A 10,080-nucleotide genomic window follows, 5' to 3' on the forward strand; every position below is an offset into this window, starting at 1 on the left:
TCTCTGGTGGAACTTTTGGGATCACTTAAATATACTATCATGTCATCTGCAAATAGTGATATTTTGACCTCTTCTTTTCTGATCTGTATCCCTTTGATCTCCTTTTGTTGTCTGATTGCTCTGGCTAGAACTTCAAGAACTATATTGAATAAGTAGGGAGAGAGTGGGCAGCCTTGTCTAGTCCCTGATTTTAGTGGGATTGCTTCAAGTTTCTCTCCATTTAGTTTAATGTTAGCAACTGGTTTGCTGTATATGGCTTTTACTATGTTTAGGTATGGGCCTTGAATTCCTATTCTTTCCAGGACTTTTATCATGAAGGGGTGTTGAATTTTGTCAAATGCTTTCTCAGCATCTAATGAAATGATAATGTGGTTCTGTTCTTTCAGTTTGTTTATATAATGGATCACGTTGATGGTTTTCCATATACTAAACCATCCCTGCATGCCTGGGATGAAGCGTACTTGGTCATGGTGGATGATTGTTTTGATGTGCTCTTGAATTCGGTTTGCCAGAATTTTATTGAGTATTTTTGCGTCGATATTCATAAGGGAAATTGGTCTGAAGTTCTCTTTCTTTGTTGGGTCTTTGTGTGGTTTAGGTATAAGAGTAATTGTGACTTCATAGAAGGTATTCGGTAGTGCTCCATCTGTTTCAATTTTGTGGAATAGTTTGGATAATATTGGTATGAGGTCTTCTATGAAGTTTTGATAGAATTCTGCACTAAACCCGTCTGGACCTGGGCTCTTTTTGGTTGGGAGACCTTTAATGACTGCTTCTATTTCCTTAGGAATTATGGGGTTGTTTAACTGGTTTATCTGTTCCTGATTTAACTTCGATACCTGGTATCTGTCTAGGAAATTGTCCATTTCCTGAAGATTTTCAAGTTTTGTTGAATATAGGTTTTTATAGTAAGATCTGATGATTTTTTGAATTTCCTCTGAATCTGTAGTTATGTCTCCCTTTTCTTTTCTGATTTTGTTAATTTGGACGCACTCCCTGTGTCCTCTCGTTAGTCTGGCTAAGGGTTTATCTATCTTGTTGATTTTCTCAAAGAACCAACTTTTGGTTCTGTTGATTCTTTCTATGGTCCTTTTTGTTTCTACTTGGTTGATTTCAGCTCTGAGTTTAATTATTTCCTGCCTTCCACTCCTCCTGGGTGTATTTGTTTCTTTTTGTTCTAGAGCTTTTAGGTGTGCTGTCAAGCTGCTGACATATGCTCTTTCGTGTTTCTTTCTGCAGGCACTCAGCGCTATGAGTTTCTTCTTAGCACAGCTTTCATTGTGTCCCATAAGTTTGGGTATGTTGTACCTTCATTTTCATTAAATTCTAAAAAGTTTTTAAATCTTTCTTTATTTCTTCCTTGACAGGTTATTATTGAGTAGAGCATTGTTCAATTTCCACGTATATGTGGGCATTCTTCCCTTATTGTTATTGAAGACCAGTTTTAGGCCGTGGTGGTCCGATAGGACGCATGGGAATATTTCTATCTTTCTGTACCTGTTGAGGCCCGTTTTTTGACCAATTATATGGTCACTTTTGGAGAAAGTACCATGAGTAGCTGAGAAGAAGTTATATCCTTTTGCTTTAGGATAGAATGTTCTATAAATACCCGTTAAGTCCATTTGGCACATGACTTCTCTTAGTCTGTCGAAATCACTGTTTAATTTCTGTTTCCATGATCTGTCCATTGATGAGAGTGGGGTGTTGAAATCTCCCACTATTATTGTGTGAGGTGCAATGTGTGTTTTGAGGTTTAGTAAGGTTTCTTTTACGTATGTAGGTGCCCTTGTATTTGGGGCATAGATATTTAGGATTGAGAGTTCATCTTGGTGGATTTTTCCTTTGATGAATATGAAGTGTCCTTCCTTATATTTTTTGATGACTTTTAGTTGGAAATTGATTTTATTTGATATTAGAATGGCTACTCCAGCTTGCTTCTTCTGACCATTTGCTTGGAAAGTTGTTTTCCAGCCTTTCACTCTGAGGTAGTGTCTGTCTTTGTGTCTGAGGTGTGTTTCCTTTAGGCAGCAGAATGCAGGGTCCTCGTCGCGTATCCAGTTTGTTAATCTATGTCTTTTTATTGGGGAGTTGAGGCCATTGATATTGAGAGATATTAAGGAATAGTGATTATTGCTTCCCGTTATATTCATATTTGGATGTGAGATTATGTTTGTGTGCTTTCATTCTCTTTGTTTTGTTGCCAAGACGATTAGTTTCTTGCTTCTTCTAGGGTATAGCTTGCCTCCTTATGTTGGGCTTTACCATTTATTATCCTTTGTAGTGCTGGATTTGTAGAAAGATATTGTGTAAATTTGGTTTTGTCATGGAATATCTTGGTTTCTCCATCAATGTTAATTGAGAGTTTTGCTGGATACAGTAACCTGGGCTGGCATTTGTGTTCTCTTAGGGTCTGTATGACATCAGTCCAGGATCTTCTGGCCTTCGTAGTTTCTGGCGAGAAGTCTGGTGTGATTCTGATAGGTCTGCCTTTATATGTTACTTGCCCTTTTTCCCTTACTGCTTTTAATATTCTTTCTTTATTTTGTGCATTTGGTGTTTTGACAATTATGTGACGGGAGGTGTTTCTTTTCTGGTCCAATCTATTTGGAGTTCTGTAGGCTTCTTGTATGTCTATGGGTATCTCTTTTTTTAGGTTAGGGAAGTTTTCTTCTATGATTTTGTTGAAGATATTTACTGGTCCTTTGAGCTGGGAGTCTTCACTCTCTTCCATACCTATTATCCTTAGGTTTGATCTTCTCATTGAGTCCTGGATTTCCTGTATGTTTTGGACCAGTAGCTTTTCCCGCTTTACATTATCTTTGACAGTTGAGTCAATGATCTATGGAATCTTCTGCTCCTGAGATTCTCTCTTCCATCTCTTGTATTTTGTTGGTGAAGCTTGTATCTACAGCTCCTTGTCTCTTCTTTTGGTTTTCTATATCCAGGGTTGTTTCCATGTGTTCTTTCTTGATTGCTTCTATTTCCATTTTTAATTCCTTCAACTGTTTGATTGTGTTTTCCTGGAATTTTTTCAGGGATTTTTGTGTCTCCTCTCTATGGGCTTCTACTTGTTTATTTATGTTTTCCTGGAATTCTTTCAGGGATTTTTGTGTCTCCTCTCTATGGGCTTCTACTTGTTTATTTATGTTTTCCTGGAATTCTTTCAGTCATTTTTGTGATTCCTCTCTGTAGGCTTCTACTTGTTCTCTAAGGGAGTTCTTCACATCTTTCTTGAAGTCCTCCAGCATCATGATCAAAAATGATTTTGAAACTAGATCTTGCTTTTCTGGTGTGTTTGGATATTCCATGTTTGTTTTGATGGCAGAATTGGGGTCCGATGGTGCCATGTAGTCTTGGTTTCTGTTGCTTGGGTTCCTGCGCTTGCCTCTCGCCATCAGATTATCTCTAGTGTTACTTTGTTCTGCTATTTCTGACAGTGGCTAGACTGTCCTATAAGCCTGTGTGTCAGGAGTGCTGTAGACCTGTTTTCCTCTCTTTCATTCAGTTATGGGGACAGAGTGTTCTGCTTTCGGGCGTGTAGTTTTTCCTCTCTACAGGTCTTCATCTGTTCCTGTGGGCCTGTGTCTTGAGTTCACCAGGCAGCTTTCTTGCAGCAGAAAATTTGATCTTACCTGTGGTCCTGAGGCTCAAGTTCGCTCGTGGGGTGCTGCCCATGGGCTCTCTGCAGCGGCAGCAACCAGGAAGACCTGTGCCGCCGTTTCTGGGAGCTTCAGTGCACCAGGGTTCCAGATGGTCTTTGGCTTTTTCCTCTGGCGTCCGAGATGTGTGTGCAGGGAGCAGTCTTTTCTGGTTTCCCAGGCTTGTCTGCCTCTCTGAAGGTTTAGCTCTCCCTCCCACGGTATTTGGGTGCAGAGAACTGTTTATCAGGTCTGTTTCCTTCAGGTTCAGGCGGTGTCTCAGGCAGGGGTCCTGCCGCTCCTGGGCCCTCCCCCACAGGAGCCCAGAGGCCTTATACAGTTTCCTCTTGGGCCAGGGATGTGGGCAGGGGTGAGCAGTGTTGGTGGTCTCTTCTGTTCTGCAGCCTCAGGAGTGCCCACCTGACCAGGCGGTTGGGTCTCTCTCTCACGGGGTCTGGGAGCAGAGAGCTGCTGCGGGCCGGGATCCGCGGGTGTCCCAAATTATTTTTTCTTTCCTTTTTTCTCTTTTTTTCGGAGCTGGGGACGGAACCCAGGGCCTTGCACATGCTAGGCAAGTGCTCTACCACTGAGCTAAATCCCCAACCCAAATTATTTTTATAGTACACTGAGCTCCGCCTTTGTGAAAGCTGTTGGGTTAGACAGTCACACAAAATATTTGGATCTTTGTAAATCCTCTCAGTGTAAGTTTGAGTCTCATTTCAAAAGATGAGTTTTTACAAAACATTTACTTTCTAGATGACAGTGGCCTGTGAGTGAATTGACTTAAAAATCTGATGAACAAAGCAAATTTCAAATAAGCAACAAAATGAGCTTAGGGTAATAGACAGAAAATTAATCCTCTTCCATGATATGCACACATAGTTTAATATATACATACGAGTTGTATTATATATACTATCATTTATATGCTAATTTTTGAAATGAACAGTAAAATTATTCTAGAGAACTAATGTTTCAGAATTAATATGTAGAACTCTAAGGATTCATTGAAGTTGGTTAAAAGACAACCAGTAGAGGAATACTTATTTGACCACTACAAGTCAGTGGATTTCTGTGAGGTGTATGTGTCTAGCATTGTCCTGAGTTGTTTACAATAACAAATAATCCTCAAAACAAGTCTGGAAAACATTTTAAAATTTCCACTTACCAATGTGGAGAGTGGTCCTCTGAATGCACCATTATAGATTCTCTCTCCACTACTTTGAAAACAACCCTCTGCTTCAGGAGAAATAGATGTCCTTGAACTTGTGTCATCCAGGACTTTTACACATAACCATCATTTTTGAATATGTCCTAATCCTAGCTGTCATTCTTGATAACTTCAGAATGCTGAGTGTCTTCTGATGTGCTACTGTGTCCTACATTCAGGGCATTGCCACTTGCTGATGCATCCTTTCTTCTTCCTGTCTAATTGTAGCAGTCACACAACTGTTTTTAAAGAAAGCTGCACTAGAGACCATATCCTAGTGCTTAGTAAGGACAGATGATCAGGAGAGGACTCATCTGCTGGTGTGTCTATCTAACTAAATTGATTGCATCTAATACTATGAGTACACAGGCATTTACTTCTAAGATTTCTTTCCTCCTATGGATTCTTCAATGACAGGGAATAGAAATTGTCTGCACAGGGTACTTTGAAGAATACCTAAAACAATACCATATCAATTAATAAAGGTAAGATGCAGATTTAGTCTCACCAGGCCTATGACAACCATGCCCATTCTAAAACTTGACACCAATAATTTCCAAAATGACTTTTTTATTGGATATTGTTATTTACATTTCAAATGTTATCCCCCTTCCCAGTTTCTCTTCCATAAACCCCCATCCCATCCTCCCTCCCCCTTCTTCTATGACAGTGTTCCCTCACATAACCACCCACCCTATCCTACCTCCCTGCCCTGACATGTCCCTACACTGGAGGGGTCCAGCCTTGGCAGGACCAAGGGCTTCTCCTTCCATTGGTGCCCAACAAGGTCATCCTCTGCTACAATATGCAGCTGGAGTCATGGGTCTGTCTGTGTACTCTTTGGATGGTGGTTTAGTCCCTGGGAGCTCTGGTTGGTTGATACTGTTGTTCTTATGGGGTTGTAAACCCCTTCAGCTCCTTCAATCCTTTCTCTAACTCCTTTAATCGGGATCCCATCCCCAGTTCAATGTTTGGCTGTGAGAATTTGCCTCTGTATTTGTCATGCTCTGGCTGAGCCTCTCAGGAGACAGCTATATCAGGCTCCTGCCAGCATGCACTTCTTGGCATCAGCAGTATTGTCTGGGTTTGGTGGCTGTATGTATATGGGCTGAATCCTCAGGTGGGGCAGGCTCTGAATGGCCATTCCTTCAGTCTCTGCTCCCAAAATGACTTTAATCCTATTTTAACAGACTTCAGAGTGCAAGATTAGGACCTCCATCTTCCACTTGCAATAAAGATGCTCATTCTGTGTGAGGCTTGCTCACTAACACTCTTGCCCTATCCTTTTCATGATATCTTTATTCTGAAATGTACTCATCTACATGGACAGCCTCTTAAGTAAGCATAGGCTATTTGCTCTGCTATGTGTTTGTTTGAAAGTTCTGGGGCATCTGCCAACAATACTTTCTTTTTCCATTGTCATGATTTCTTCATTTCCACAATCTATCTTACTTCCATCTCTATAAAAAGCTGCATGTATGAGATACATGGCATTTGTTATGCCAGTATCCCTTGCAGTTATGATCAACATCCCATATTTATCAAGGCATTTCCTTCTTGACTTTTTTGCTGCTTGAACAATATTTACTCTTGAGTTCTTTGAGATATTTGTTATTGCAATGACAAAACTCAGTAACTGCCAACAAAAGGTAAATTAAATATGTGAAGTCATTGTTTCATTTGTAAGGATACTCTTTAGACAATAGATAATAGGTATAGAAGAGAGTGACCATTCCTAACTTAAAGGGCCAGTAAATATCTTCAACAAAATTCTAAAAGAAAACTTCCCTAACCTAAAGAAAGAGATGCCCATGAACATACAAGAAGCCAACAGAACTCCAAGTAGACTGAACCAGAAAAAAATTCCTCCAGTCACATAATAGCCAAAACACCAAATGCATAAAACAAAGACTATTAAAAGCAGCAAGGGAAAAAGGTCAAGTAACAAATTAAGGCGGATTTATCAGAATTGCACCAGAATTTTTACCAGAGACTCTAAAAGTCAGAAGATTCTGGGCAGATGTCATACAGACTCTAAGAGAACACAAATGCCAGTCCACGCTACTATACCCAGCAAAACTCTCAACTGACTTTTCCTTTCAAGTCTCTTCCTCTTACTGTCTTGGGTAACACTCGTATCCATGTATACATACATCTTCTCCTTTGTCTGCCTAACTTTCTGGTCTTCTGTGCTTATTTTGTTATTACCCCAGATATGTCTTCCATTCTTCCAGTGTTAAACTGTAACAGTTCTGTTTTACTTCTTTTGCATTTCTTTTTGGGGGTTGCATGCCTTTTCCTGTCCATCTTCTTCCACAGTGTCCTTTAATCCTCCATGTCCTGTCATTCTTAAGTAAGTATGCTTAGCACTCTGCCCTGAACTCTTTTCCTCTTTTTCTCACTTTCTCTGGGTAAAGTCAACCACTCATGTGATTTAACTAACCATTCAAATATTCTTTCTGTACCTATCTACTCTGAACTTTTCTTTCTGAGCTTCTGTCTCATTTTTCTGGTTGCTTATTAACTTTATTTTTCTGGATAATCTGGATATCACATACATTCCCCAGCTCATCATCATAAGGGAAATGCTGTTCTTTCACTACTTTTCTTTATTCTCCACCCCAGTTATTAATATCCTCAATTCACCAAAGAAGATTTCTTTTATTTACTTTCCTCAAGTCCTATATCTTTTTCATTGTACCCTCACATGGCTATCTCTAGAGTTGTTGTGGTAGTTCTTGACATGATATCTTATATAGTCTTGCTATATCTGCTTATCTTTGTTCCATGGAGTTCTGGAGACACTGAAGTTCCCAAAAGATATGATGTTATGACATTTTTCCTACTCCATACACAGCTTCCCATTATCTTTGTGTATTTTGTAATATCTTATCACTATCCAAGATTTAGCTTAAATGTTACTTATTCTCTGAATTCGTGGTCTTTTCATAAAGCTGGCCATTCTGCACATTGTGTACTCTTTCAAACATGATAATGAAGACAGATGGATCCCATAATTTATTATATGTTTTTATTAACTAGCCACTGGACCAGAAACTTCATAGAAGTGTGATTGATGAGCAGAACTTTTCAGTCCCAGGTGTATTGCTCTTTGGACAATGGGTAGTTTTACATGCAGTTAAGTTCTTATAATACTAAGAAGTTGGTAAGAAATTCACTTACAATATATGACTTATTTTTTTTTACATGGGATACCTTCTGAAACTATTTCACTAGAGAAGATTATTGTACAAATTTCTAACACCAAGTTGAAGGAGAAGTAGTTTTCACTTCACTTTTTGTGATGCTGAAAATCAAACTTATGGCCTTTTGCATATTAGATAAGCATTCTATCCCTGGGCTATACCCCTAGTCTGTGTTTCATTATTTATGAACAGCTGTTAGCCATTCCATTGTAGAAGATGAGGTTGGTTTCCTAGACTGTGGTTTACTGGTTTTGTGACCTTAGGCTAGTCTGTTAAATATCTTGATTGTTCTTTGATTGGTCTTTTTTTAAATAAGAAATTTCTAGAGTCAATGGGCATTTTATGTACAAGACAAAGGGCTTTATATACCATGGACTTTGGGACAAGCTTAGCAGGAAATTACCATGGCATAAAGAGCATGGGTCTTTGGAACGAGAAAGCAGTTTGCTGGGCATTCCTCGTATCTTCTCTGGTTGTATTTTCTTCATGTCGAAATGGGGCAGCTACATGTGTCTCCTGCACTTACGGAAAGTTAAAACCAGCAACACATTTAAGAGACCAGTTGTGTAGTCAGTGCTTATAGCCTGCACTATGCACATTGAGAGAGACTTTTAATGTGTTAAATTTCCTATTTTCATATGTGTTTATATCTTTTTACTGAACACCAACAAACTATGATAATTCATGCATCCACTTTCGTTCACTTCTTCTGTAGTATTGGGTTCACTTAGAAGGTTATAATCTTGTAGATGTCCACACCCTTTACAGGAGGAAGTTGTTCCTGGGCTTGAGCCACTCAGATAGTAGTGATTATTATTACAGTTGTTATTGTTCACCTGAAGCCAGACACTGTAATAGGTATTGTATGTTTTGCTTAGCTTATCTTGCTTAAGGTTCATGCCAGTTCTGTAAGGTAGAAATTATTGTACTTTCTATTTAAGGATGTGAAACTTAAGAAGTAACAGGAAAAAATAGGAATGACCTTGGTGTTTCTGATAATATATCCTCTGTCTTTTTCTTATTACAAAAGAAGCAAGCCACACTCGCTCCAGCTTGTTGGCTTCTTCAAAATCAATGACATTCACAGGTTCAGAAATTTAGTTCGACAGATTCTGGTTGTGCTTTGTTTCTAAAGTTCCTGTTCTTGGAAGAAGTTCCTAACCATGATTGAGGCCCACTCCTATCTGAGACTTAATGGGAACTCAGGTCAGTAACTGAACATGTAACCTTGGTACATTTTCCCCTACTTTCCCATTTGTTTGCTAAGTGCCATGCCAAGCAACCGCTGACTAGTTAACTCAGTTGTCATTTACATGTGTCATCTCTAGACCTTCAGGTTGTAATAGAGGCTAAGGATAATAGTCAAAAAGCCTCAGTTTTTGTCTCTGAGGGACTCTGCCTTAAATGAAGCATAGTAGAGATAATGGCAATTTATTGTGTTCTGTGAAGTCAGCAGACATCATAATGGTGCTCTGAGAGTACCAGACCAATCTGTGGAATGGTTCCAAGCAAGAAAAAATGGTGTAATCATTGAAGAACAAGGTTCATTTCTAGTGAGAGGAGAGAGAGAATGGGAGAACAAGTACATGGCCCTATTTAGAACTATGAAGTGCTGAGGATGGCAGGACTAGAAGTTCACAGTTAAGTATATGGAGGATGGGCAAAGGGTCAGATCATAGTGAACATAATAAACCATACTAAATCCATGTTTTGGAAAGAGAGTGATTGTTGATAGGCATGGAAACAAAAATGTCAGATTTCAGCTGGATCTATCTTGTGAGGAGTTGGAGCAAGGATAGAAGGTATATCCTGGGTAGAGGTAATCTGTGTTGGAGACATTAAAGCCTGATCCTAAGTAAGAATGTCTAACTCGAATCTGATGAAATACAGAGTACTTAGCAGATGTAAGCTTTTTAGTATATTAATTATCTTTCTTGATGCTGTGACACAAGTTAAGATGAGAGGATTGAAAGAATACAATCTATCACTGCAAGAAAAGCACAGCAGGAGATGAAATAACTTTTTT

The sequence above is a fragment of the Rattus norvegicus genome, chromosome 1 (genome assembly GCF_036323735.1).
Source record: "Rattus norvegicus strain BN/NHsdMcwi chromosome 1, GRCr8, whole genome shotgun sequence".
In the NCBI taxonomy this organism is placed as follows: Eukaryota; Metazoa; Chordata; class Mammalia; order Rodentia; family Muridae; genus Rattus; species Rattus norvegicus.